The sequence below is a fragment of the Fukomys damarensis genome, unplaced genomic scaffold, assembly GCF_012274545.1.
Source record: "Fukomys damarensis isolate Sample0158 unplaced genomic scaffold, DMR_v1.0_HiC HiC_scaffold_30, whole genome shotgun sequence".
In the NCBI taxonomy this organism is placed as follows: Eukaryota; Metazoa; Chordata; class Mammalia; order Rodentia; family Bathyergidae; genus Fukomys; species Fukomys damarensis.
In genome coordinates, this window is record NW_022900942.1 from 8,805,323 (window position 1) to 8,811,932 (window position 6,610).

The following is a 6,610-nucleotide window of genomic DNA, read 5'->3' on the forward strand; positions in this document are numbered from 1 at the left end:
AAAAATGAGAACCAGGACCTGGCATGTAAAGGTACAAGATCCCAGTAATGAATGGAACTGTACTGTCTACCTAGAATGTATCAATAAATTAAATTTAAAAAAAAAAAGAAAATGGAAGTACCGTCTATGTTCATGTTAAAAAAATTAGTGTTATTAAAATGGCCATATTACCTAAAAAATCTATAGATTCAATGCAATCTGCATCATAATATCTGTGACATCTTCACTAAATGAGAAAAAAATCCTTAAATTCATATGAAAGCAGAAACAACCCAAAATAGCCAAAGCAAGTCTAATCAAAAAGAGCAAGGCTGGAGGTATCACACTTTATTTCAAATTATGCTACAAAGCCGTAAAAACAAAAGCAGCATGATACCAGTAGAAAAATAGACATGTAGACCAGTGGAACAGAACAGAGGGCACAGAAAACAAGACCACACAACTATAGCCATCAGATTCTGGACAAAGAAGCCAAAAATATATGTTGGACAAAGACTGCCTTTTTAACAAATGTTAAGGGGAAACTGGACATCTGCAGAAGACTGAAACTAGATCCTTTTCTCTTACCCTCCAAAAAAAAAAATACCAATTTGAAATTGATTAAAGACCTAATTGTAAGACTTTAACTTAGAAATTGCTAAACAAAATAAAATAAAATAAAAATTTAAAAGGCAACAGTAACACTTGAAGCTACCAGCACAGGAATAGTCTTTCTGACTTGGATTCCAAATAGTGCAGGAAATATTAGCAAGAATCAAAAAATGGGACTACAGAATAGCCAAAAAGAATTTGCCAGCTACTCTTCCAGCAGAGGATTACTATCTAGAATATATAAAGAACTCAAAAAACTTAACACCAAGAAATCAAATATCCCAATCAAAAAATGGACAAATGAATTGCACAGATACTTTTCAAAAGAAGAGATACAAATGCCTCATAGGTATATGAAAAATGTTCAGGATCTTAGCCATTAGGGAAATGCAAATCAAAACTACTTTGAGATTTTATCTCCTCTCAGTTGGAATGGCTATCACCAAGGATATAAAAAACAATATATGCCAGCAAGGACATGGGGAAAAAGGAATACGTCTGTACTGCTGGTGGGAAAGTAAGTTAGTACTACCACTATAAAAATCCTTATGGAGTTTCCTCAAAAATTAGAAATAGAGCTACCGGTGTTACCCAACTACGCTGTTCCTTGATATACACTCAAAACATTTAAAGTCAGCATACCATAGGGGTCCCTGCATGCCCAAGTTTATTGTGGCACGATTCAAAATAGCCAAGATATGGAGGCAGCATAGATGCCTATCGACAGATGAATGGATGAAGATAGTGTAGTATATGCACACAGTGGAGTACGATAATGTCTGAGTTCATGAAAGCTTCTGTTTGTAAACAAAAACATTCCACAAAATTTGTTTCCATTCACAAACACTGCATTGGGTAACAAACAAGGCCATGGCTATCTTCCCCACACAAACACAAATGCAGCCATCTTCCCCAAAATCATAAATTAAGTTTGCAAACTGGAGAACAATTGTATTATTCAGCTATTCAGAAGGACAAAATTAAATCATTTGCAGGAAAATGAATGTATCTAGAAACCATAATGTTAAGTGAAATAAGCCAGACTCAAAAGACACAAATTTCACATGTGCTCCCTAATATGTACTATCTAAAAAAGATGGCAAGAAAGTAGAAGGGAAACTGTTCTTAGTAAAAGAGTGGGATCAAGGGGTAAGGGAAGGAGTAAAGAGTAGGTACTGGGAGGATAGATACGATCAAAATATATTTTATACATTAAAATTTAAAAATGTAAAACTAGGGGAGAGGGCAGGACAAGGCACGTGATGGGAGATGAAATGATTCAAGCATGTGATTTTAATGTATAAATCTGCCAAAATGAAGCCCATTAATCTGTATGACCAGTATGTACTCATAAAAAATGTGAAGAGAAAAATAGGAAAAACAGCAATCCAAGTGGATGGAAGTTATAAGCTGTTCACAGAAATTGAATTATAAACTGCTCTTAAATATTAAAAAATTCAAACTCAGAAAGGAAAAGTTAAAATACAATTTCCTATGAAATCTGCAAAGATCAAAATATTCAATAAAACACCATCTTAACAAGAGTAAATCATCCTTAACATGTATTATTGGTATAAACATTAATTAAAATTAACTCTATGGAGAAGGAATGTTCTAGTTCCCAACATAATAAAACATGCATGTGTCTTTTGATCCATCTGTCACCATTCTATACACCCCTATGTGCTGAATGAGATGAACAGAAATTGTTCGGCTTTCCTTGCAGTAGGAAACTAATGGAAACAAGCCACATGCCTAACAGCAGAGGACAGGTTAATTTCACTAACATTCACATGACAGAACACTGATTTGCTTTTAAATAAGCAGCTAATAATTTAATGATAGCAAGTATTACCTAAAGCACCATCAAAATACCAAAGAGCAGGTGGTATAGTGTTTTGGATTAAGTATGTGGATTCTCTAAATCCACACTTTTGGATTATGTGATACATATACAAACAAAACATAGAAACATGCAATCAAACCATAGACCACTGCAGGTCTTGCCAAAAAATGGCTCATGGGCCAATTCTGGCCACTGCCTGTTTTCACACAGCCCACTAGCTAATGATATTTCTGAATGGGGAAAAAATCAAAAGAAGAAGGACACGTGGCACATTAGATTCAAAATTCCATATCTATGCAAAGTTTTGTTGTCAACACAGCCACACCCACTTGGTCAAGGATTCTGCTTTCACACACAGTGGCAGAGTTGAGTGGAGACAGATATGATAGAGTCTCAGTGGTCTGCAAAACCTGAAGGATTTCCCATCTGGTCCTTTGCATAAAAGTCTGCTGACTCCTTGGCTGCACATAGAAGAGTTCGCCTGGAGAGAGTAAGGGTTTGAAGCCAAAGGCAGGATACACCTGCTGGAGCCTATTCTGTGTTTCTGGGCCTTGGGGCCAAGTGTATCTCACTCCAGGTCTCAAATGCTGCTACTATGTGAACCCTGCAAGAATAATATATCAAGCCGGTCGTGGTGGTGCACACCTTTAATTGCAGCACTCGGGAGGCTGAGACAGGAGGATCGCTATGAGTTCGAGACCAGCCCGGGCTACATAGTGAGTTCCAGGTCAGTCTCAACTACATAGTGAGACCCTGTCTCAAAAAATCCCCAAAAAAGAATAATATAGCTGATGGAATCAGACTCAAGTGCCCAGAAGTCAGAGGAGGCTTAGAAAGAACATACCTATCAGTGTAAGGCTACTACTCCAAAGTAAGCAGTTGAAAAAAGAAAGTCACTAACAAGCAGCAGATATCAAAATTAGGAGGTATAGAGAAAAAGAACTGGAAGAAAAGGCTTCAGGGACTGCCTTTCCTCAGTGGTGTGCTTATTTGATGCTGCTGGGCACTTGTGTGCTGAACACCAGCCTCAGACCAGGCTGGCTAGAAAAGAGTTATGGGGAGAGTTTGAACAACCCTGACCCAAGGCCTCCACCAAGCAGGGAGGGGTTGAGAGACTACAGTTCATCGCAAGCCTCCCAGTGCCTCTGCCAGGAAATGCTGTTCTAATTTGTTCATGTGGGTCTGCCTTTGTTTCTTAAGCTCGGCATGACATTGCAGAGCCTTGAGTCTAGACTCAGAAGGTGTTCAAGTACAAGGGTAAGTAGTCTGGTGAACTTGAACAAAATACTGGACTGTCTGAGCTTGAGTTTCCCTATCATAAGCAAACCAATTATTATATGACTGTCTAATATCATTACTGCTACTATTGTTATTAATAATATAGTATTAATCATTCTAATTGTTGACATTACATACTATAATAAATTTAATAAAATTCATGGTAAAATTAATATATAGAGAACCTTATTCATTCATTATTTCATTCTATCACTGTCACCACCCTTTCACCTCCATGCAATTACATGCAGTTTATAGGCTGAAAGAGGGTAAGGGACTCATTTTTTATTTATTTACAATAAATTTGTCACTGAAATCAAGTACATTGACTCTAAAATTGAATAGTTGACTCTAAAGAGATGGCTATCTCAGTAATTTTCTCTCTTCAAACATCTACCTGCCTCGGTTCCATTGAATGTTCAGAATGCAGCTTTCCCTTTGGACGTGAAGTAGTCTTCCCCTGGGAGCTGCTGGCCTAGGCCAACTGGCCAGAATGCTGGTTACTGGGTCACATTAATGTTCCTTTCTGTCCAAGCCACTCCGGGTGGAATCTCTGTGGCAACAAATAACATGCTGGAAAGACTCAGCTCCGAGACATGTGACCTTAATCTCACAGATGGCAGCTATGTGCTCTTTGGCTTCTGTGCCAGGCACTCGGGGAAATAATTAATTTGAGTTGCTCGATAAGAGACCAAGCCTTTATGAGCTATAACTAATCCACAAAGACCTGGTCATCCTTTGTCAATCTAGAAAATCTCCCTTCAAAACTACAAGGCTAACAACAAATCCCTGCATTCTTCAGGAAGCGGCAGTGCAGGCTGCTTACGTGATCAGAGCTGTGAGCGCACAACCAGAGGTCAACTAGAGGTCACATTGTTCCTGTGGAACATGGTGCAAAGTCCAGAGGCCTTGCGGCCGTCGGTTGGTGTGAGCCACTGACATCTAGTGCGTGAGGCCAGGAGGAGGTGCCAGTGTCCTACAATGTACCTGACAGCCCCTCCCTGGAGAATGGTTCAGCTCAAACACCAGCAAGTCTCTCATTTCAGGATCACCCTGCTCTGTTAGTGGTACAGAAACAGACCATGGATCAATAGAACAGAATAGATGATGCAGAAACAACCCCGGGCACGTTCAGTCATCTGACCTTCGACGTGGAGCCAAAAAACATAACTTGAGGAAAGATAGTCCCTTTAACAAATAGTTCTGGAAAACTGGTTACACAAATGCAGAAGATTGAACATAGACCGGTATCTCTCACCGTGTACTAAACTAGAATCAAAATGGATTTAATATTAAAACAAAAACAACCTCCTCTTTTGTCTCTCAGAAAAATTATTGTCTCAATAAATTTTCCTACTCTTAAAAATACTGTTGGAAGATAAAATAGGTAAAACTTTTGAAGACATAAGCATAGAAAGGACTTTGAAATAGAATCCTAGTTGCACAAGAAATAACATTAAAAATCAACAAATGGAATCATATCAAATCTGAAAAGATACTGTACAAGCCAAGCATGGTGGTATAAACCTATAATCCCAACACTTGGGAGCCTCACTAATAGTTCAAGGCCAGCCTAACCTACATAGTGAGACTCTTTCTCAAAAGACAAAAAAACAGGGGCCGGGGATTTAGCTCAGTGGTTCGGTGGCCTGCCTTGCAAGCGCAAGGACCTGAGTTCGATCCCCACTACCAAAAAAAAAAAAAGACAAAAAAACAAACAAACAAATATCCAAACAGCAATAAAAAGAAAAGAAACACACAATAAAGTGAAGAGACAACCTACAGCAGAATGAGAAAAAATTGTGCCAGCTACTCCTCAAAGGACTAATATTTAGAATACATAAAGAACTCAGAAAATGGGACCCCCCAAAATCACACTATTCAAAAAATGGATAACTGAAATGAATGGGCACTTCTCATAAGAAGTATAAATGGCTAATGCATGTATGAAACAGTGTTCAACATCACTGGCTACCAGAGAAATGCAAATTAAAACAATAATGAGATTCCATCTTCATCCAGAAAAGAAAGGGCTATTATCAAAAAATCAAATAATAACAAGCACCAGCTAAGCTTCAGGAAAAGAAGGAACACTTTCACACTGTTAATGGGAATTTAAACTACTATCACCATTATGGAAATCAGTATGGACATTCTTCAAAAAACTAAAAATAGAAATTTCATTTTACACAGCTCTCCCCCTTCCAGATCTTCCCCTCAAAAGTTAGACACCACATTACAGTGTTACATGCATACTCATGTTTACAGCAGCACAACTCATAACCAAATTTTGAAAATATCTATCAACAGATGAATGGATTAAGAAAATGATACATTTGACTCATTTGTAGGGAGATAACTTGAAATCATAATGTTAAGTGAAGTAAATCAAATATACCAATATAAATACCACGTGGTTTCTCTTATACCAGAAACCTAAAGTATAAATAATTTAAAGAGCAAAATAAAAGATATTACAAAATAGGGAGATAAGATCTTTGCAAATTTGAAGGGAATTAGGGAGGAAAGGGAGGGCAATGGGAAGTAGCAAGAATTGAGATGTGTTTGTACATGTACCAAATCTCCACAAAGAATATAATCATTGCATACAGAAAACATGTGATAACAAAAATAAATAAATTTTAGAAAAAAAACTACCCTGCTCTACACCAGACAGCTCTTTATCCCCCATCTCAGGTATCGGCTCACTGGGTTCTAGGAAGGTTCTTGGCGTGTGCAAGTTTTCAGAACCCTGTATTATTGCTAGTCTATACTAATCCAAGCCAGAGCACAGTGCCTTTTCTGGAATATATTTTTGAAACATACAAATAGTATTGTAACGAAGTAATATGTGGGGCCAAAAAACATAACTTGAGGAAAGATAGTCCCATTAAC